Genomic DNA, 23791 nt, shown 5'->3' with positions numbered 1-23791 from the left:
TATTCAGAAATAATGTTGCTGTGGCGATCACACAGGGCCCCCAGACGTTTCACGGTCTATTGACCCTGTGCCACCACTACGGTTGCTTTCTTCGCTGCCACCACCCCGCTGCTCACGGGGACACATGGAGTCCAGACAGTTGTTAACATAAACAAATAATCAAGTTTATTTTTAAATGTAGGAACAAGCGTATGGTTACAGTTTATTTTTCTCTTGTCAGTTTCCTAATCTTAGTTCCTAATGACTTCAAACTGAATTATTCCTAACTATCTATCTGACTCAACCTAACAATTCCTCTCACTCTCTCACAATATAACTCGACCAACCCCCTGCCTATTCCACCCTCTTCCTTCTCCAACACCCAAGCCTCAACTCCCAACTGACAAACCTCAACTCCCAATCCTCAACTGGCTTTCAAAACCTCCCACTCTATCTTTTACTCCCCCCTTGCATTCTCACCGGCCAATCACATCACACCCATTTTAACCCTTTCCTTGACGCATCCTTGGAGGCAAACGCCACAGTTGCCTTTAACTGTGGAATCAGAACATAGCCATCATGGCAAGCCGTCCATGTGATTATGGCTAACACTGCCTCCTGTGGGAGCAAGTTCCATAGTTAAATTATGGGCTGGCTGCATGAAGAAGTACTTATTTATTTATCTGTCCTGAATCTTCCAACATTCAGCTTCATTGGAAGTCTATGAATTCTAGTATTATGAGAGAGGGAGAAGAACTATCCACTTTCTCTATTCCATACATAACAGACTGAAAATAGATTCATCCATCCTTAACCATCTCTCCCACATCCTACTAGCCCTATTATGTAGAGGAATAGCTAGTCCTAACAACACTCAAACTGCTTCTTGTTAATATTTATTGTTTGTAGTAAAAACAACCCGGCATAATATGCAATAAAACTGGCCCAAATGCTTCAGTTCACTTGACCAACATCCCTAGACAGATCAGTTCCAAGCTGCTGATGCCTGAGTGACAGGAGACTGCTGATCTCGACGAACAACTTAAACTCCTGTTTTCCCATGAAGACTTGAACGTGCTTGGGAAAAAGTTAGGGCGCACAGGGAAGCCACAATCTGGCAAAGGTCTTGACAGGCATTTCATAGCACAATGAACAGAATAATACAGCTGCCTGTGTCTTCCTGTTACTTTTATTCAAGCAGTTCAAGTTTTTGGAAGCAAGTGGAAATTAACAGTAACTTGTAAAACAACAAAATGTATAGCAGAATTACCGTATATACTAAAATGTCTCTTTCTTTCAAGAATCCATTAATTTCTGCTACATTGTTACAAGTAGTACAGGGCACAAACAAATAGATTTAACAAAAGAAGTAACTTCTATTTTCTTTTTTCTTTTGAATGCTGCTTTCCCCTTCATTAAGAAAAACATTGATTAAGAACAACATGAATATATTTCTCAACTTCGGTGCCTTTCCGCAGCAGAACATTTGTATTATATTTAGCAATAGGACGTGTTAAAAACCAAATTTTTATCAGGAACTGAATCATGGAATTACTGAAGTGCAAGTACTAATAGTTAACCATACTTTAATTATAGCAGCCCTAATCATTAATCTTGTCCAATTTTATGGCTGAACAATATGACCATTTATCACCTTAAATTACCATGCCAATTATTTCACTGTGGCAATTAAATAGTTGCATACAGGGAGAAAAATAGTATCCCCCTCCAAAATAAATGCTCCAATTCAGTGAAAGACAATAACCAGCAATATCAGAACTGTTTGTAGTGTCTCCTTACCCAAAATGGGTTTGAAGGGATGGAATGGGGTTATGTGCATCCACTCCATCAGCTTTGATGGTGCCAACTATGTGGGATTCATCTGCTGTGAGCCTAGTTGTCCTCTTTTCTTTTAGTTGCCTAAAGCCACTGTGTACAGTAGCTGAAGCTACTGTGTACATCTGGCCTAGTCTTTCATGCAAGGTGACATTGGGATGGGGCAAGAATCTCAGCGAGGTGAATGAAAGTGGCACAGAAGATGATGCAAGACAGAAGAAAGTGGGTAAAAAAGGAGGGGAAGGCAATAGGCAGAGTAAAAGGCAATACCATAAAATGAAAAAAAGTGGAAGGAGGGGAGGAGAAGAAAGGGTAGAAATATATGAGAACGTGAAGAAGCAGAGAGGAAAAGATAAGAGGTGGGCCAAGGGTGGACAAGGAGTGTGGTTTGAGGAAGAAAGATGGGGGCAGGAGGCCCACTGATGCCCAGTGCTCAAGAGTCCCCATAAATCTGGTGCTGAGCTTGGTTGGAACTCATGAAACTGACTCGTGTAATTAAAAAATCCACAAAAAATATAAAACAACTGTGTAGAGAGGGGATATGGCAATCAGATATTTGGTAGGGGAGGTAAGGCAAGAGGCTGGCAGAGCTGAGTTCATGATGTTGTGAGCATGTGAATAAGCCAAGGAAATAAAAATAAGGAAGCAAAGGAAAAATCTTAATTTTGTAGTTTCAAGTATAGAGAAAATCTTCACTGATGAAATTTGTAACTGACTGTGCCTCCGTATGTCCACTCTGTTTTGCCTTTTGTATGATCAATTATTTATTAATAACAAGAACTTGTAAATCATAGGCAATATGCACATTATATTTGTGATGGTTCACTTCACAAATACAAATCACCACTTGATGTGCATTAATCAAACGCTGCATCTGCATGTCTAAACAAGTTACAAAATACCGAAGTACTTGTGTTCACTTTTTACCCCACCTGCTTCTCCTCTGGCTTAGTCTCTTGACTTGTCTTCTACATTTAGGTTAGACTAATAACTACCACAATCCAGCCTGGTTTGAACGCATTACTACCTCAGCCTTGATTGAAACAGAACTTTATGGTCATGCAAGCAGCTTTTCAAAGTGCAAATCAGACTTCTGTTTGAACTTTTTACAGTTACATGTAAAACACAGAGCAGTTCAAAAGTATTGGAATTCTGTAATTTTCTATAAGCACTCAAGCAGGTTTGTGGTTTAAAGTTATTAGAGCACAATTTATTTTTTAGGACAGCTTCAGTCTTCCATACTGAAATTTCATTTCTTATGGTCAAAGACTATGCTTGGCTTGTTGTTAACTAATTCATAGATGGGTGCAAATGTAGAAGCAGAAATAGAAAACCAACAATTTAAATGGTTTCTGGTAGAAAATAATGATCAAGTATTTCAATTATATTTCTGCCAAGGCTAAATGAAAAATTATTCAATTATACATTGTTGAACATGATAGAAGAAGACTTGTACAGAATGATTCACATAAAACAAATTGCAACAGCAGACAGACACTTCTTCAGAAACGGAAAAATATATATAATGAAGGTGTTAACTATTCACAAGCACATATATGTGTGGCCTAGGAAATAATTAGATTAAAACCTGCAAATGGCGAGAAGACCCTCCCTGGAGCCTGAAAAGGACTTCTGTGAGGGGGAGGAAGCCCCAAAGAGACCAGAGGTGCAGTGGGGTTTTGTTTAGGCTGCTCAGCCTCCCTGCCTAGCAGCTGATGCATGGGGCAGTACAGCAGCAGCAGCCGCTTTCCTGCGCATCCTCCAACCAGCCCCAATTCTTCAACTTTAGTTAAAGAGACAGTTATGTGGAGAGAAGGTGGGAGCAAGAGCTGGAGAGCAAGACAAAATGGGTTTGTAGAGACTTTTAAGAGGGTGCTTCCCACTTAATGCAATTTTCACTTATGCGTGCAGGGGCCTAGAATGTAACCCCTGCGTAAGTGGGGAGACACGGGTACACACTTTCCCTGCACACAACCCTGGTGAACCCTGGCTATCTCAGTACAGTTGAAGTGCTAGGGACCACCCAAACACACATGCATTCCCTATTCCATATGAATCAGAAGGCCATTTGGTTAGGAAACTAATTTTGGGTCATTCCCTAGAGTAATTTCTTAAATCTGGTTTCAATATCATTTCCAAACCAAGGTGCTAGATTAATATAAGATTATTAATATTGCATTTTCTCTCTACACTCATAAAATGAGCATCTGTGGTTTCAATTTTGCAGATGTCTGATACTGCCTATCAAAGCCTTTAAAAACAAACAGCAACATAAAGTAATTTCTCGGATCCCTCTTAACAAAAGTAGAAGATATTGCTGTTGTTCATCAGAATCCCCGACAGTTTTGTTTTAACATGGGGATCTTTTGCTTCCACAGTGTTAGAAAGTTAGCTATCTTGAGGGAAAGTGTGTGAGAGAGAAACTGAGGCTGTATACACAGCTGTGTTCAGTGCCGGATTTACGTAAAAGCTAAACAAGCTATAGCTTAGGGCGCCACTCTCTTGGGGGCCCCCCAAAAAAATAAAGGAAAAAAACAACTGGATGTACATTTCCAAAATATAAGATAAAAAACAAATAAAATAAAACCTACATACAGCAGCAGGGTTTTGTGTTGTGTAGGCCCATAAATTACCATGTAGCATATATTCAACACAAAACACAGCGACAATTTGTTGTTGACAAAGGACAGCTGGACATATAAAGGGCCCCATTACCTTCAGTAGCTTAGGGCCTCATCAAACCTAAATCCGGCCCTGGCTGTGTTGCTTCAGCATGTTCCCACCGCTAGAGTTTGAAGCAGAGGCTACATGATGTTAGCCACAATCTACAGGTAACTGCTTGAGGAATGCTGCTGTTTGATGTAAAGGTAAAGGTAAAGGTACCCCTGCCCGTACGGGCCAGTCTTGACAGACTCTGGGGTTGTGCGCCCATCTCACTCAAGAGGCCGGGGGCCAGCGCTGTCCGGAGACACTTCCGGGTCACGTGGCCAGCGTGACATCGCTGCTCTGGCGAGCCAGAGCCGCACACGGAAAAGCCGTTTACCTTCCCGCTGGTAAGCGGTCCCTATTTATCTACTTGCACCCGGAGGTGCTTTCAAACTGCTAGGTTGGCAGGCACTGGGACCGAGCAGCGGGAGCGCACCCCGCCGCAGGGATTCGAACCGCCGACCTTTCGATCGGCAAGTCCTAGGCGCTGAGGCTTTAACCCACAGCGCCACCTGCGTCCTGCTGTTTGATGTGCTTTCCTGCAAATCAGTTTCCATCCAATTGGAAAGCAGAAGCCGTCGTTAAGCTGAGGTGTGTATAGTTCAGGCAGCCATTGTGCATGTGCAGAAGGCAACTTCAGTGAATTGGAATTTGAGGCAGGGAAAGAAATTGGGGAATGGGTCTCAGGTGGAGACATCCCCACCTGCTCTCTGGTCTGCAGAGCAATGTAAGAATGCAACTTAAAACACAACAAGAAGTGGGGGGGATTTAGTCTGGATTTAGAACATGTACAATTTCCAACATATTTCAGATCTATCAGTTCCTTCGTGCTTCTCCCTGCATTACAGGTGTGCTTATTCACCTTACTAAAATGCTCCCGAAAGGCAACCATGATGCATTCATACTTCTAGGTAACTCAGAAAAGATCCCTTTTGTGCTATCTTTTACTGATGTGCAAATATGTATATTGGTAAAATGCCGTACAAAAAGGGATTGTGCTGCAATCGGTGACATGCCCAATAAGATCACGGCGTGATTGCTTCTGTTTTGCAGTGTTTAATCCTTGCAGCTCTGTGCATCGGAAATGCAGAGGGAGGAAGAGACAAAGGAACAGAAGCTGCTGAAAATAGATCGCATTCTGAATAAAGTTTAGAGATTCTTTAAAGGCAACAATGAAAGATTCTTAATGTATTGTTTTCCTAATTTGTCATTTCAGAAACAAGAATTACAAATCCAAAATTTGGGGAAGTTCAGAGGAGGGGAATTTTAGAAGGAAAATATCTGTTACACAGATCTCTGTAGGGCACTTCACAGAAATGTTGAGTAGCCCCCATTTCCACAGCATGAAACATTTGTCTGAAAGAGGAATGCCTGCAAAGGCACATGATACCATCACCTTGATAAAGCTTACTAAATCTGGGTCTGGTCAGTGTCTGGATGAATATTTGCCTGGGAACCTCATGTACACGGAGACTTGGGTTCTATGCTGAAGGAAAGGCAGGATATAATGAAACAAGCAAATGCTGGCCAATTACTGCATCTGGAAAAGCAATCCTAGTTTGTCCATACATGTGCCTCACCTCCAAATGCTACAGAATAAGCATGGTGTTGGTGACGACACATTGTGCTAATATATTGGGTGACAGGCTTTTCAATCAGTGGAGACATCCAATTCTTTTTTTCTGCCTGCAGCTCCACATACCAACCATTGTGAAGGCATCAGGTGTTCATTTTGAGAAGATAAAGCATCATTTCTATTGTTTTCTCTAAAATGCATTTCTTCTTCTTCTAAGTGATTTAAGTTGATACTACAGTTTTCAAACAGCTTCCTTTATTACAAGTTATTTATAAGGCCTTACCTCTGATTAAGAGCATTATATTTCTACCACCAAAACTGCAAGGTTTCATAGAATAGAATTTGGCTTGTTACTGGAAAAACATATTTACCGGTATTTTCTTACTCATTTTTAGAACAGTCTACTTACAAAATGGTGGACTGTTTCATGTGCTTGTTGCAATTAATTTAAAGCAGATTTTGAAGTTTGCTGTGTTCTGATAGGATGGGTATCTTGATTACTGATAAGAGGATATTTTGTCTTTCTATATATCAATATAGGGTTGCCATATTTCCAAAGGTGAAAATCTGGACACAAATGGCATTGACATTTTTTGCAAAATCTCTCTCTCTCTCTCTATATATATATATATATAGTCTAGTCTCTGAGCTATTTTTAAGGAAATTCAGCAAAATCAAGACTTCCAACATGGGTTGCCATGATTCTCCCAGAAATTCAAGTGATTTCCACCCAGACACTGCTTCCAACTGACGTATTCCAGCTATGTGGGAAATTATAGGCCTCCTAGCAGACTAGAATTTTTTTTTGTGTGTGTGTGAAATCCTATCTTCTAATTTTGTGATCTTCTGATTAATTATTTAAATACCCACAGTACTCTGCAGTGGATTGAGTCAACACCTCTAAATGCGAGAGACTGTAAATCTGAATTTGACATTTCTGTAGTTATAGTTTTTAATGACTGAAGTTTCTACAGATGTGCAAACTAGGAACATTCCTGAAGAGTTTTGTCAGACATCATACAGCTGATGGTTTTCTCTTAGCTATACCTGGAAAAGGCTAAACTTTCATTCTCACTGTGCCTCTGTGCTCAAAGGATGTATTTACCAAGGGCATCAAAAAGAGGCATCTGTATCCCCCATGGCACTAACAGGCACTGACTACAAAGATTTTCTTTTTCAAGCCATCCACAATGGATTTTTGCTTTCACATCAGTAGAATCTGAGGCAAGGTTATTTAGCTCATTATAGAAACTACTACAAAATCAGCCCTAATCTTTGACAGCAGATGCCTTCTGTCTTTGGACCAGATGCTAGATATACAGTAATCACTTTTGGAGGCTATTTTAACTGCATGCTAAGTCATTTGGCAACCACCTCCTTTTGTTTGAAGAGCAGCTGGCACAGGGCAAACAGACAGAGCATCTATTTGAGCAAACAGGGAACGTGCTATTGTAAAATGCGAATTATAGATAACTGCTTTCTAGATTATAGGCTCCAAATAGTTGCACCACAGCAAGAAAGATGCTGTATTAAACTTACCTCAAGTAAACTTTGGTTTCATTAGAATGCGGACAAATATGTCCAGCACATGTAATTATTTTGGAGAATTTGACACAAGAAAGGAAAAGTAGACATGCATGTTATTTTGATGACAGGAAATGCTTGGTGTGACATAATTTTGTCAGCAAAGGCAAGAAATGGCCAAATCTGCTTTACTTGCCAAGCAAAAGATGCATTTTTAGCCAAGGTGACACAGGATAAAATTTGCCTTACAGGATTGAGCTACCTGCTATGTTGTTTATTTATTTATGGCATTTGGAAGGTAAACGGCGTTTCCGTGTGCTGCTCTGGTTCACCAGCAGCGGCTTAGTCATGCTGGCCACATGACCTGGAAGCTGTCTGCGGACAAACGCCGGCTCCCTCGGCCTATGAGTGAGATGAGCGCGAAACCCCAGAGTCAGTCACGACTGGACCTAATGGCCAGGGGTCCCTTTACCTTTACCTATGCTGCCCCATAACATAAATTGCTACAACATTAAGGGAATATTTGCACAATCAACCATACGATAATAAAAATAATACTTCAGTCAACTTTTTCTGTACAAGCAAAGAATAAAAGTAGGGGTGTGTGCTGGTGGGAGGGAAGGGTCAAGCAGGAATTCATGTCAGTAATGCATTGTCGCCTCAGCCAGCATAGTCTAGATACAGAACTCAATGGAGAGAAAGAAGGGGTTGCTTCCAAAATTGTCCTGATCAGAAAGAGGCTTTTGATCTAGTAGAACTCTCCAGCAACAGAAAACAGGGAGGTGATTCTCACCATCTCTTTCACTATTCTTATTTCATTCCTACTTTTCCGTTCCCATGGAAGATGAGGGTGGATATAAATGACCATTGGAGGAAAGTTGAGTGTTCTCTCTCTCTCTCTCTCTCTCTCTCTCTCTCTCTGTGTGTGTGTGTGTGTGTGTGTGTGTGTGAATGAATGAGGGAGATGTGCAGGAGGAAAACACTAGCCTTTCCCTGGCTGAAACTAACAAAAACCTACCAATATTTATGAGAGGTGGAGGTCAAACATAGCACCCATTTCTTGGTCAGAGAACTGCATTGCAAAATTCGCAGAGGCATGAATTCTGAAGAGTGGCTGTGTTTCAGTTCATGCATTGTCTCAGAAAATGAAAATTAGGTGGCTTCGCCTTGAAATCCTGAATCTCATCTCTCCCTCTATATGGTCCCTAGCATGCTATATGTGTGAAACTAAAGGCGTTTGCTGGCTGGCCACAGGGGACAGAAACCAGCAAAGAATTAGATGGACCTTCCTTCCCATCTTATGTTCTCCCTTTTGATCTTACGTTCTGTCTTATATTCTTTCCATGGGTTCATGGGAAATTACAGTTTACAAGACCAATCAGAATTACAGTTTACAAGACCAATCAGAAAGCTCAAACCAAAGCAATACTTTGCTGGCCCAATGTATCTAATCCCCCTAATGCATCTGCTGAGCTCTTTTGTTATTACTAAATCTTGCTTTACCACAAGTCTGTTACTTTCCAGCAAGTCAGCTGCGTCAGCTGCCTGAAAGCATGGGGTGGTGGAGCTAGGACCCTTAGCCCTGTTTCCCTTTGCAGTTCACACAGCCACAAAAAGGTAATTTGAAGCTTCAAATCCTACAATACCTACCTTATTATAGTTTAGTTTCTAGTTACCCTGTCTTTCATTTGAAGAAAGAGAGCTCTTTTAAACATGAAAACCTCTATGGGTCTGTCACTACTCTGAAGTCTCCCTCCACGCAAATTCTTAAGCACACATTGGATCTTAAACCAGCACCATGAATTAGTTCCTTGTGATACTGTTCCACAGTGGGCATTTTACAGGTCTAGTAAAACCACAATGAAAATACTATATACAACCCAATATTGAAGCTCTATTATTGATTTTTTAGGGCTTAATTTCCAAGTAAAAAGTAGCAGCGGCTTTGAAATCCCTGCAACCAGATCCCATTACACGTCACCACATTTCCGCCGCGCTGTAAGAGAGCCAGATCATGATGTGTACATATATAGGTGCCACTCAATCATATTCCACCTTTATAATTATTTCTTTATACCGAACCAATTTATTTTTATTTATTTTTAAAAAAGCAGACTTGACACGATTGAAGTCAGGAGGCCATCAGATCTGGCTCCCATCCAATCAGCATGGGTCAAACAGCATTGGCAAGGCAATGCAAGTGCGGGTGAGATGAAGAAAAGCTCTGGCAAAGGCTAGGTGAAGTGAGTCTGAATCGAGGAGCAGAATCCCCTGAGCCTCTTTGTTGCTGGAAGCAAAGAAACAGGTGCCTGGCCTGGATACTCTTGGAGAGAGCAAGGGGTAATCAGACTTCATTCACATGACCTCCTTGGGCAGCTTAGGTGCCATGGGTAGCTTTTGTAGGTCGCACTAATCTCCGTGCAGTTCCTTTCTTTGTTCTGGTGCGTAGGCCGAGTCCCTGCCGTGGTCTTGACAGTGGTTGGCACTGGAGTACAGATATCTTTTAATTGTTAGCTTTGGCAAAGAGGCATTTTTATTTTTGAAAACGCACAGAAATTTGGATTCAGGGTTAAAACTCCTTAAATGATTTTACCTCCCCATGTTAAAATAGCTTAGCTTTTTAAAGGAAATGTATTCATAAGCTGCATTTGTGCCTGACCATATTTGATTTTTATATACTTTGTCGTTATTTATACAATTTGAATTCTCCACCTTTCTGTGAGCCAGGGATTTTATATGTCTGTGGCACAATGGCCGGTACAAAACAGGGGAATAGTGCAAGGTGCTGATATTGCCAAGGTTGCAGGTTTGATCCCCGTTAAGGGACAACTGCGTATTCCTGCATTGGTTGGACTAGATGAGCCTCAGGGTCCCTTCCAACTCTATGATTCAAGTACCTACAATCACAAATTGGTAGCAAATCTAAAGTCCTGCTAGGACAAACACCAGAGAAGCAGGGTCAAGACATAGCACTAATAATAGCACTACTAATTATCAATTCAAACTGAAACTAACAACATCAAAATACTATTGTGGATGGTCCTCTTTGCTATGCACGGCAAACATCTTTAGAAAATTGTGGTGAATTTTTAAGATGCTACTGCCAAAGGATGCAACTTTGTTTGTAATGAATCTATTGTGGTCTGCCAACACATCACAAACAACATCAGTCAGGGACCAGCCAGCTCTTGCTCTCAAATATGAGCTGTAAGATGGGGTAATGCAAAATATAATGCACCTCCTTAGTACTACAAACGCATGCCTGCTGGACATAAGGAATCCCTTTATGCTTTCCCTCCAAATTGGCTGAAGGCATTGTTTAGAAACAAAGATCATGAAGGGCTTTTCTAAGGGTAATAAAAGTTAGATCTTAGAAGTCTAGTGCACTGTTCTGGGGTTCTCCTGACCCTCCAGAGCAGATCTGGAATCAGCACAGGAGGCATGAGGGGCCAGGCGAGGAATATTTGTTTTATATTCTACTAGTGCACTGTGTTAATTGACTCCAGGGGCAGATCTACACTCATTAAGGAGGGGTTAAGAAATGGTTTTGATAACCATATGGCCACATGACGTTCTACTTTTAATGTTCATAATGTGTTATTAACATGTGACACCAGAGACTGCTACAGAGAAACCAGCAACTAGCAGTAGGGAAACAGCATTTCGGCGGAGGTAAGAAACTCGTTATTTTACAAGTCTGCCCTGTTCTAATAATGCTACACAGGTCAGTGTAGATCCAGCCCAACTCAATAGATATGTTCACTTACACATAGGGAACTTTTGTAGTACATAGTCTTATTTCATGGGTAAAGTGTAACCCTGTAGCAAACCTACCAGACTTGACTAGTGGTGCACCTGTGAAAAAACTTAAATGTAACACTGACCATCCAATGAGGAGGACTATTTTCTTGTTTTCTTTTGTTGCTAGACCCTGCTACTGAATGTTAATGATAATATCTGCTCCCAGATATAATGATAATTCATATCTGCTCCCAGACCCCCAGCAATCATATTAATAAATGTAAGCACGCACTAATTAAAATGAGGTCATGAGTCTAATTTGAAGTGACAAAGGCATGGAAATCTGAAGCTGTCTCATTCCTAGTTATTGAACAGGTGTTCAAGCACAATGTGCCAGAACCACTTAGACTCTTGGTGTCTGTCTTCTCACCCGTAGCTTTTTAAATACACTTTGTGGACATCTGAAGAATACTGGCGGCATTGTTTGAAATGATGTATGTACAAATCAATGCCTGTGGTTATATCATTTTCAGAAGGAGAAAAAAGCAGGGAAATATAATTCCACAGTAGAACATACCATGGTCCTTGGATGACATGCCAACCGATTTGGCAACAAGATCAAATCATCTGGGCATCGGGCATTCTGAGCCATAATCTTCATCCAATTACCCTGTTGACACTTGAAAACTTCCAATATGGCTTGACAACACTGCTGAGCAATGCGTAATACTTCATGCTATAATTCGCGTATTTTTAGCTGCACAACTTGGGAATACATTGTCATTTTCTTTGCAATCGAAGTTCATAAGGAACGACATGACACATTTGTTCTCTTGCATAGACATCGCTTACTCAGCAGGAAACTGCCCAATCACTTCTGACCGTAGATTCTGATAACCACTTCTTCCATCATATCCTGTCAGCTAAGAGCTTTCTTAGGAAATCCGACTAACTGGAGAAGCTAAAACATGGTCATTTACCCAGACTATCCCCCGCCCTTTAACAAGTTTTAAGGAATCTTCCTTTTAAAAAAATAAATCACATCAAAGCCAGTCTTGTTTTGGTTGATTAACACAAACTAGTTGTATGTGACTGTCAGAAGGCATTAAAAGACAAAAAGACCTGCCAGCTATAAAGCTTATGATAGCATGTAAATTCAGATTCAAAAGTTCCCTTCAACATGTGGTAGTATTCTCCGCTGCCTAAAAGGCTGTCTTATGCTGAAACATTGTGTGAGAAAAGAAAAACTTGATCCAAAGAAGTTATTCTGTCTGAGCAAAAGTTTGTGAAAGATTTTTTCTACCCCCCTTTCAAGATGAAGCATGACAAATGTTGCAGATGCCATCTAATACTGCAAAAATGCCAGTGGATGCTCTTGGATATTCTATGCAAGACAACATGACAATGCACTCTATAATATAATACAGTAAAGCAAATAATTATCAAAGCTTTCCTACCATGCACACCACATGCATATTAAAAATCATGAGCACTGTGATGACATGATTTCAGTCTTAGGGCCCAGGAATGAAAGGGAGAAAGAGAAGTTAAGTTGTGTAAATAACATCTCAAAATGTGAACAATTTTTTAATGAAGCGATAAAAACCCAGGAGAATTTGAGGACTGGTTCACCAACAGATACATCTGCATATAATATTTGTACAGTATAGCTTTTCTTTTTTCCAATAGGCCTTCAAATTTAGAAATGATTTAATATGTGCGTATATATGACAAACAGTCACAAATTTTTTTGCGCTGAGTTCTCCCCTGCTGCAAAATATGTTTTAGGCAATTTATTTTATTCATAATGTTTCAGCTGAAGATTGTACCTCACAAATTCCACGACAATTCTTATTTCAAGAAGCATAAATCCTACTTCTCCTCTAACATAGTCTGCAGGAGTTTCTGGGGGTGCTCCCAAGCAAAGACCTAATATATTTTGCTTGGGGAGTTTCCAAGCATATTATCTCGTATTTGTACTCCACCACCATGAGTGGTTTGTGAGATGACTTTATCCAGGAAATCCTTAAGTGATGGCAAAATAGGTTTTCCCCCTAGTGAACGAAAACCTCAAAACTACTTGGCTTATTCTGGCATTCAGTTTTGCTGCTACAGGATGGAACCAATAGGGCATTTTCCTGAGAAACATTCTCTAGTTGTTATACCTCTGAGTCATGGCTAACTGCATCTGAGGCTCTACCAAGAACTCTCTTCTACATGTAACAGTTAAATGAACAGTGGTACATTTAGTTAACTTTAGATGGGGGTTGTCATTATATTATGATGTGTATATCCACATTTATTTCAGGGTTGAGGAACCCATAGACTTCTAAATGGTGGTGGACGACAACTCACATCACTCCTGGTCATTGGCCATGTTGCCTGGGGCAAATGGGAGTTGTAGTCCAACAATATGTCCATTGTCACAGATTCCCCCCCTCAACCCCCAAGTTCAAAATGTGATAGCCAGCCATGATGCATGGAGAGGGGCATTTCTGTGCACAACTGCTCTAAAACCCTGCCTTGAATTAATATTTTTTAAAAAAGAAGTTGGTGACTTAACAAGTTTGAGGCTGTAGAGTAGTCCTATAGCGGGAGTACACCTCCCACTGAACTCAGTGTAGACAATCATGTATAGGCTTGTGCTGCAGACTACGGACACAAATGTGGCCAGAAATTATGTATGACAAGCACAGCTGAAGACGAGAACATTTTTTTTAAAAAAAGGTCAGGGGTCAGAGAAGGGAAGACAGACAGGAATTTTCAATTCAGGTCATGACCTTCTTCTTTTAAAAGGAAACAGGAAAATACAAGTTCAGTTTCATTAGAGAGCTGAAATTGAGCAATTGGAACAAATGCCGATTTAAGTTGAAGGGATATGGGCTAACCCGTCTAACACTAGTGTAGTTACATTCCCTAAGTTTCCAGCTTCAAACCCCTGTGCACACACCTAGGGGACTCAGAGTTAGTTTTATGTAGTGTAACCTGGCCTGATTTAAATAGGCCCCTAAGGAATGCTGCCAAGTAGGGCATCCACTTGCCCCAGGGGTCCCGTACCGAGCGTATATAGTTCATTTTTAATTTGATGCTCCATAATTGAGCAACCCCAGTGTACGTCAGTCTGAAACACAGGGTGCCTTTGTGTCGTCTGATATTTGCAAACACGAAAAGTTTATTTTTAAGATCAGTGCTGTATAGAGGGCTCTTTCTTTTTTCTCTGTCACACAAAATGCCAAAGCAATATGGTCACCCAGCAAAGCAAGAACTTGGTCTAGATGAACAATAGTGAACAAATCATACCGTGAAGCATTTTAGGGTTTCTCCCACCCATTAAATAAATATCCCAAAGGCTCAGAATTTGCTGGTAGGTCATATGTAGAACACCATTGCCAACAATGACAACTAGGCTTAAAACAAAACAAAACAAGAAACAACAAACTAAAAGAGTGCCCCGTGAGGAAATATTCCTTCCTCTGAACCTATATGATGTAGTCATCTTGTATAGTATGAAGTTGTGGAATTGCATCTCCAGAGACATATTTGGTACCTTCATTATGTAGTTGCCATACAATGTTAAAGATGCACCTCTTTATCCTAAGCCTTTGACACCTGAGAGCATTTTACTAATGTAATTTAATCAGAAGTAACCAGCTCAGGAACTTTATGGTGAAGGACAGGTAAGAAAAAACAAAACAACAACAACAACAATATTAGTAATTCTTAATCAGGCTTACAAGCCACCACAACTAAGAAATACTTCAGATCCATAAATAAAGAATTCTTAAGCTAAAATTAATAGTTATAGCATAGCAACAGCTAACCCCAACCCAGAGTCAAAATTCATATTCAGTTGTAACATTTGCCCGACTCCCTATGTTTTTATTTATTCATATTTGTCCCTTGTTCATGTATCACATGATCACATATTAAATTTAATATTCAATCATTTCATTTTGTATATATTCAGGAAATGTTTTTGCTGCTTATGGATATGAATATCAAATTAACTATGTAAAAAGAAAACAAGTACTGTGTCCTAAGTGCATAATTAATCCATCATCTGTTCATAAAATAATCCTTCTAGCTGCAAAATCAGGATGTGTTTCTGTACTCTCTCACGTAGCACTATTGCTACAACTTCTAGCACATCTTACAGATTTAAACTCTATCTTCCCTGGAGTGTTATTCCTTTTCTAAAAATTCAGAAGTAGAGGCAGGATGGATTGGCTCATGCCAAATCCAAATGCATATCCCCCCCCCCCACCCTGTTACATCTATTCAAAAAGAGAAAATGGTTCAAGAGTTTTAAAGCTGAAGTCTGACTGAAATGTTTGGAACACACACACACACACAAACACACACACACTTCAGATAAAACATTTATTTTATACAAATCATGCCAACAAATGATAACTGGATGAAATTCTGAAGCAAATCCAACAAGGCCAATGGTCAGGAAATGTGGTCCAATAACATTTGGAGAGCATCACGACCTGCCCTAGGAGATAGGACTGCACTGATAGGAAGCAGAACATTTAAAGTTCAACAAGTGTAATGTATGGGGTATGTTTGTGTTGAGAGATAATATTCACACATCAGCTGGCATATGCTAAGTCAACAAAGCAGCACACTCCTATTGGAAGTCATGTGGCTAACGCAAAATGTAAAACTAGATTCAGCCAAGAAAGAATAAATGTACTTGATGTGAATTGTTCATTAGAAACCCCACATTGTTATCAATGCTCCGTCTGAAGATGTTTCAATTACAGTGGTACCTCGGTTTAAGAACAATATGGTTTACAAACTCTGCAAAACCAGAAATAGTGTCTTGGTTTGAGAACTTTACCTCAGTTTAAGAACGGAATCCGAACAGTAGAAGGGCACCGGCGGTGGAAGGCCTCATTGGGGAAAGCACGCCTCGGTTTAAGAACAGTTTTGGTTTAAGAACGGACTTCCGGAACGGATTAAGTTCGTAAATCGAGATACCACTGTATAAATAATTACACCAACCAAAATTATTTCACTCTCATTTCACAGAAATCTCCTAGAAGGGACCTGCACTCTTTGCCCCATAACTTTATGAAGTTCTTTTTAAAAAATGAAAGCTCAGAGCCTGGGAAACCTTCATGGGTGTGATGGTGCTCATGGGGACCATACCCTCCAACATTTCTCTGATGGAATTAGGAACATCCTATTCAATCATCATCATCATTTTAAAAACTTCAGGGCTGTCTTCAGATGGCTCAGGGGTCAGATGACTCCATATCCTTCAACATTTCTATGATGAAAATAGGGATGTCCTAAGGAAAAGTTTCCTAAGGAAAAGTGGGACATTCCGGGATCAAATTAGAAACTGGGATGGTTTCTGTAAATCTGGGGCTGTCCCTGGAAAATAGAGACACTTGGGAGGGTCTGGGCTGCTGGGTTGACAACCTCTGTGTTAGTGCAAGAAGAAAATCTGGATACATATTTTCTCTCCCTTTGTTTTTATTATTTATGCAGCTTCTGAGCTAGAAATGCTTACAATGATTTAGCATTATAGGAAGACACTTGGTATAAGTCATGAGATCCATGAGGATATAAAACAAAAGAAAACCACCACAATGACAAAACCTGTTAAGTGCTCCCCCTCACCCTAAGAGAACGAACAAGGCATTTAGAGCTCTGGATTTATGGTATCATACAACATACTGACAAGAGACAGATTTTCAACTCTGAATAATTACATTACTCATAATAAGTATAAGTAACTTGGCACAGCAGAGCATGTAGACTCAATATTGGTTTTCATTTTCATAAAAAAATCATTACATGTTTATGTAATATAGGAAAAACTTAAAAATTGATTATTTTCATGATATCAGTTACATATGGCAGGCGCTGCATAAGCCCGTGATTATGGGCATTAAGTCATAGTTCAGTTGCTTTAATAGCCCGCTGCCAATGCTGCATATTATCCTCAAAATAGAAAGACTGTATCAAAATTTAAAAGCAGAATAAAAGAGTTTTACATTTTTCACACTATGGCAGCCTTCCACAAATCACTTCAATCGTATTACCTGGACTTAAAATAAGTTTTAACCCCCTTCATTTCAGGAAGACAAATGTCCTACCTGAAAGCATTTGTAACTAGGCACTGCCTCTCCTCACAACATTTAACCACATTCTGAGCTGCATGACTCTGAGCTGATATGCTGCATCCTGACCTTCAAGACTAGGTTTAAAGGTGACTTATATGGAAAAACTTCCTCAGCAATATTTAGTAGATTACATACTCCACTAGTGGTCTCAAAATGCTCTCTAGAAGCTGTTGCTTACTTTAATTACCAGTAACCGGACTGCAGCCCTATACACAAATAGGACTTCAATTTGATAATAAGCTTGCTTGTGATTTTTCTTCAGGCGCAAAGGCTTTGATGCATATTCAGTGCTTTCCCCATCTTGGAAGTGCGCCCTCTTGTTTTAGTAGAGCAGGACGGTGAGCCAGTGGCCCTGCAAATATTACTAGGCTATAGCTCAAATCATTCCTGAGCGTTGGCAAGGGAGGGCCCCACAATTCCCGTCCCTGCAATAAACATAGAACAGCCTCCTCCAATGACCTTGTCAGTCCGTAGGCAACAGAGGTGTGTATCCTTATTGTTGGTTTCCAGGATTACGAACTGAGCCAAACAGCTTTTATTGAATTCCCTAACTCCATCTACAGGCTTAGCAACAGAGAGTATATTTCCCAATCAGCTAAATTTAACAAATAATAAGAGGCTTTGTTCTTACAAGTGTGTAAGAGGGCGGGGAGTGGAATCCTGGTGTGTTTCCGGAGTCATTCTTTCTCTACTATTTAAACTCAGAGGGACTGGTATACTAAAACATAGTATCGAGACACACATGCTATGGCCACAGGGCAAACATGACAACCATCCTTCATCTAGTTCAAAGTATCTCTGATTACACCTTCCAAATGCAAGCTTTGCAGCAGAAGGAAAATGTATGTCATCTAAGTCTGGAACAAATGCCAAGAAATGCAATTTTGTTCTCAGTTATGGTATCTTCCTTAAAAGACAAAACGGGCTTCACCTTACATCCACAACAAACAGAGAGAACGTACTGCAATTAAATGGCTATGTCAAGTGAAGGCCATAGATTCCTCTTCACTTTAATGAAAATGTTAACTTTGTATTGCTTTTGCTGTTGTAAGCCCCACACATCCAGAAATATAAAGGGTGAATGTGACAACATGTGATTGCATATAAGATTGTTTATATACGTTAGTGAACGAATTGCCTGTGACTTCTGTGCAATGATAAGTGCATGGTGAACAGCAAAGCCGCATTAGTCATCATATAACATGAGAAGTGACCATAACGCAAATGTTTTTGCCATACAGCATTGCTTCTAAAACAGTCTAAGGAATTGCATCCGACTGTGCCCTTCTCCTCATGGAAGGCTATTTGCACCTGTGGAGGTTTTCCTTGTACAGAAGTGGGAGGCAATTTTCACAAATCTCCCCTTTCAACAGGAAAACATTCAACACTGCACATAAGCTCTAGACATACTCTATACAGCTGTCTCAAATTTACTGCCCAGGGCAATAGTCTTGTTTGATCTCCTATGGCTTTTTTTATTCAACGTTTCAACTGTAACCTTAAAAACTTATACGGAAATTCATATCTCTTCATCCCAATACATTTTCAAACACATAAAGAGAGATTTTATCAGAAACAATCACTCTAAATAAAATCAGTGAAGATCATCATAATCATCAGTACATATTAATTTAGTAAACTAAATTTTAATAGATTTAGAGCTGAACTTTGGCTATATATTTTTTGTCACCGGCCACAATCCAAAACAGTCAGGTGCACTTCAGCCCACTGAATTAATAGATTTGAACTTGTTTCATCCTGGATTGTGCCCATTGGGTTCTGCTGTCCCTTTCAGACAGCTGAAAATTGATTGACCTAGGCTGCAGTGACAGAATGACATTGATTGAATATGGTAATATTAATCTTCCATGTACAGAATCACTGCCTTGAGAGCTAGAATATACACACAACATAGGCAATAACATTCTATTTCAACAAGAATGCTGTTTTTCCTAAAAAGACCGTGCTCTTAATTAAATATAACCACAAGCTCTAACAAAAAGAGCTTACTTTCTAAAAATAAAAATACAGAGAGAAGTCATTTCTAATTTAGAAGAGTTCCCCCCTAGCATTCTTCAGATGGATTAGGAAATTAAAACACACGGAGACTTCGTAACACAATGCAATCATTGCAAGATTGCAACATCGCTGAAATAGCCAGAAGCAGAACAAAAAGAGAAAACATACATCAATTTTTTGAGTAATGATTAAAAAAAAAAACCCACACTAGGACCTGGTCAGTTTCTAGCACCAGTACAAGGGTGCTGATCACTATATTTGACACAAAGAGAGAATGCTAAGGCTTTCAAGAACAATAAGCTGGTACAGTGATTGCCATCCTCTGTAGAATTTCGGTTTACTTTGTCAAGTCAAATCGCCAGCATTATGCCAGTGCTTGAACTAGAGATGGGATAAATATTTGAGTGTTGACTGCTCAACAATTCAAGAGAGATCCCAGCTCTAGGCATGGCCTCCCTTGAGTAGGCTTCAAATTGGGCCTTGCCTTGAGGGCATCTTCCACTTCTGCCATTGCCTGACCTCCAAACTAATTCTCAGTCCCCAAGAAAATGGCAGTGCTTGAGTGAAAGAAAAGACAACAGCCAGTTGTAAGGAGCTTCTGTCTACTCAGGGCCTATCTTTGTTTACAAATGATGCGTGGAGACGAGCATCGTGGAACTTGTAGACAAGCTCTTATGTTCTGGCTTAAGGAATAAGAAAAAAGCTACCTCTTTTAGAAAATCTTTCCTGAGTACTTATGGGTCTCCAAGAACTGAAGGGATAACTAAAGGAATGGAGGAGTGTGGTAAGAAATTGGACCACTGATGAGCATCTCCCCACAGACCTGAAAAGGTTCACAAGAAAGAGGATAGGCAGATTTGCAAAACCCTCAGCTCCAGTAGTGAAAAAGAAAAGAATATTAGGTCAGGGTGAGTAGCAGGCTAGGGGGGAGGAAAGGTAAGATGGATGGGGCAACACAGGCTGGACAATAAGGTAAATGGGGCACTGCCCCACCAACTTCAGTCTGCCCTCAGCCAGCATAGAGCTGCCTGCTTTTATGCCTGGCACAGCAGTCCTATAAAGGTAAAGGGACCCCTGACCATTAGGTCCAGTCGTGACCGACTCTGGGGATGCGGTGCTCATCTCGCTTTATTGGCCAAGGGAGCCAGCGTACAGCTTCCGGGTCATGTGGCCAGCATGACAAAGCCGCTTCTGGCGAACCAGAGCAGCACACGGAAACACCGTTTACCTTCCTGCCGGAGCGGTACCTATTTATCTACTTGCACTTTGACGTGCTTTCGAACTGCTAGGTTGGCAGGAGCAGGGACCGAGCAACGGGAGCTCACCCCGTCGCGGGGATTCAAACCGCCAACCTTCTGATCGGCAAGTCCTAGGCTCTGTGGTTTAACCCAGAGCACCACAGTCCTATAGTAAACTACTTAACTGGACTTTCTGTTTTGACTGATGAATTTGTCCCTCTCCCAGTGACTCACCATTCTTACATGCAATGCTTTTTTCTGGGGGAGACGAAGGGGTATGCATACCATTAAACATTTTGTGAATCTAAGTTTTGAGGGGCAGTATTTCAATGTGAGTACCCCTAAACATTTTTTTAAAGAAAAAAAAGCACTGCTTACATGATACGAAATTTCAGAGAGGCAGATAATGGTCTCCAGAACAGAGGCTTGCCTATCAGGGACAGAGGCAATTTAACAGATTTCCTTCTAAGTAGCTACCTTAAAACATGCCTTTTGGCAGGGAAAGAAAGGAGGTGGTTTGAGCCTCTTGGAGTCAACTGTTTCAAAACTGACATGATCCTATATTACAGGGACCCTGATACTTGTCACTTCAAATCCAGGAATCACAAGTAGCCGTGTGCATGTGCTTCACGGAAGGCACATGAGCTCAGTGGCATTTGTGCAAGGAAATATGGCCTACGGTATAGCGTGTGAGAGAACTACTACTAGTAGCCTCTGCATATCAACCTTTTATTTTTAAAAAATATAGTTTGGTGAGGTAAGTAGCACAGAGGAAAATATGAAGCACATATTTTGTGAATTAGCTTTAAAACAAAACAAAAACTCACCACATCCTTTTCAAAATCAATGCAAGTCACGCCATTTTAATGCCCCTTCCACTTAATGTACTTTGGAGAGTGAAAGTCTTTTGTCAACTAAGTGGAATATTAAAGAAAAACAGAGATTTCCAAAATAGCAAAGTTTGATCCAACAAGACAACGGCTAAAGCCACAACTTTAAAGCCCAAAGAATTCCATTCCAAACCCACAGCAGTTTCAGTTTCCAGATCATATTGTTTCATCCTGTTAGAGTGTGTGAGATATTGTCTATTTCATTATATTGGTCCTTTGATAAGAGAGGGTGGGGCACAATTTCTAAGCAGTTACCCAGCTTCTTAAATTATAAAATTCTTTTCAAGATATTCATCAGCTACAGCTAGGCCTGCGTAACCTAGCAATGGAGCCAGCCTCACTGTAAGATAGAGAAAAGTAAGAAGGGGAGGGAGAAGACCACGGGCAGAGGTCTATGGGCGGAATATATTGTCCTTTAAACCAGAGGAACCTGTGGCTTTCTTGTCATCACTAAGCCATCTAGTTCGCTGCAGTCTTTTACAACTGATGTGTTATAGAAAGCTGTTAGAATATAAAGAAGCTACACATTATTGTGAGATCACAATCCTAATCGGGAGACAACCAAACCCGATGCTCATTAGTTATCCCACTGCTACACTCAACAGGGAACAATAAAAGGTCAGAACCCACTCACAGGGTATATTAGGAGGAAAGAAGAGAGACCAGTCGACTCTCCCACCAGTGCTAGAGGTGTTGTTGCTTTGAGTTGTATCCAACCAAGTTGTCCAGTTTGCCCAAGAACTTCCCCTCCTTCTTCTTGCCTGCCAATTCTATTCTGGAGCAGATTGGGGGTGAGGGCATCTAGGGAAAGGGGATGAAAGTTACACTGTGCAAGGGAAAGACCTTAACACGAATGTGAAGACTTCAGTTGGATACAACTCATAAGGTGCCAGGCTCAAGTAACAGCTCCTGTGTCCAATTTACTCACCTCTCTCCTCTTGGCCTCAAGGTTGTTCACAAAGCATATTAAAAAATAAATAAAATACCTCAGACAAATACCTGAACTAAAATCAGTTGAATCATCACAGCAGAGTGGGGCTTTGAAAGCAGGAATGTAACCTACAGCTATTCAGCAATGCAAAATACAGATAGATTTTAAGAAATATTTTTGAGAACTTTGTACCCTGGTTGGCTCCAGGTCTACCAAACACACTCACAGAGCACAGCTGAGCATATAGGGCCAACCAATGCAGCTTCCTTTTTTTCCATAAACGCTGCCAAAACCAACAGAGGTTCCAGCCATCCCACAGACTCCGTAGCGGCAGACATCTCTGGCTCATCAACAGCTAAGACCCTGCCTGAAGGAGGAAAGAGTCATTGCTAGAGTAATGTCAAAAAGTGCTTCAGTGAGGATTCTTGGCTATAGAAACCCCATTCCAAACCTCTGCGTGTGAAAGCTTATGCTCCTTTCTTTTGAATGCAATTTGTACTTTTGACAGCTTCTTGTTGTACCAAGAGACGATTCTTTGGAACATAAGAAGCTGTTCTAAACCAAGTTAAAATATCAGTCTAGCACATCACAGGCAGTCTTTTCCTTTGTAGCCTGCTGGTTGCCCATGGCCATTAAATTTACTATTATTGTTATTTATTAAATTTCTCTACCACCTTTCATCCAAAGATCGCAGGGTGGTTTACAATATAAAATATAATAACAAAGAAAAACCATTACCCCACCATACACAGTTTAAAAGTCCATAGACTGTTTAATTAGCCAAAGGCCAGGGAGGAGAGGAATGTTTTTGCCAGGTGCCTAAAGATACATAACGAAGGTGCCAGGTGAGCCTCCCTGGGAAGAGCATCCCACAAATGGGGAGGCACTGCAGAAAAGGCCCATTCTCATGTAGCTGCCCTCTGGACCGCTCAGGAAGCACATGAAGAAGGGGCTCAGATAATGATGGGGGGAAATTCAATGCACTTTGGAATTAAAAGTGAGTCCACCACCACTGGACTTCTCACCAAAATTGTAGCTATTGCCCTGCTCCCTGCTCCCTTTTAAGTATCTCAGTTGCAGTGCTCTGCTCAGTGCTGGTATTGCTTCCTCTTCCTGCTTCCTATTTATTTATTTATTCTTTCTACTTCCTTCTATAGACTTGTCAGGCACCACAACTTGGTCCTCTGCCCTACAAACTCTATGGCCACCTG

General features: G+C 40.6%; 1 protein-coding gene and 1 long non-coding RNA gene across 4 annotated transcripts in view; one reads left to right on the top strand and one right to left on the bottom strand.

Annotated features, from left to right (window-relative positions):
* MID1 (midline 1) overlaps positions 1–23791 on the bottom strand; it is a 277703-nt gene that overhangs the window by 221355 nt on the left and 32557 nt on the right. The window lies entirely within an intron of this gene.
* LOC307214421 lies at positions 525–9792 on the top strand. 3 transcript variants are annotated; one of them, XR_013838065.1, is made up of 4 exons: positions 525–646; positions 1922–2037; positions 9146–9238; positions 9736–9792. It is a non-coding gene; the product is annotated as an uncharacterized lncRNA (long non-coding RNA). The 3 variants fall into 3 exon arrangements; XR_013838066.1 differs by lacking the exons at positions 9146–9238; positions 9736–9792 and adding an exon at positions 5738–5940 and having other exon boundaries at positions 1922–2041; XR_013838067.1 differs by lacking the exons at positions 9146–9238; positions 9736–9792 and adding an exon at positions 5575–5643.

This window comes from Podarcis cretensis (assembly GCF_951804945.1).
Source record: "Podarcis cretensis genome assembly, chromosome: 4".
NCBI lineage: Eukaryota > Metazoa > Chordata > Lepidosauria > Squamata > Lacertidae > Podarcis > Podarcis cretensis.
This window is presented reverse-complemented; position numbering and strand designations above follow the sequence as displayed.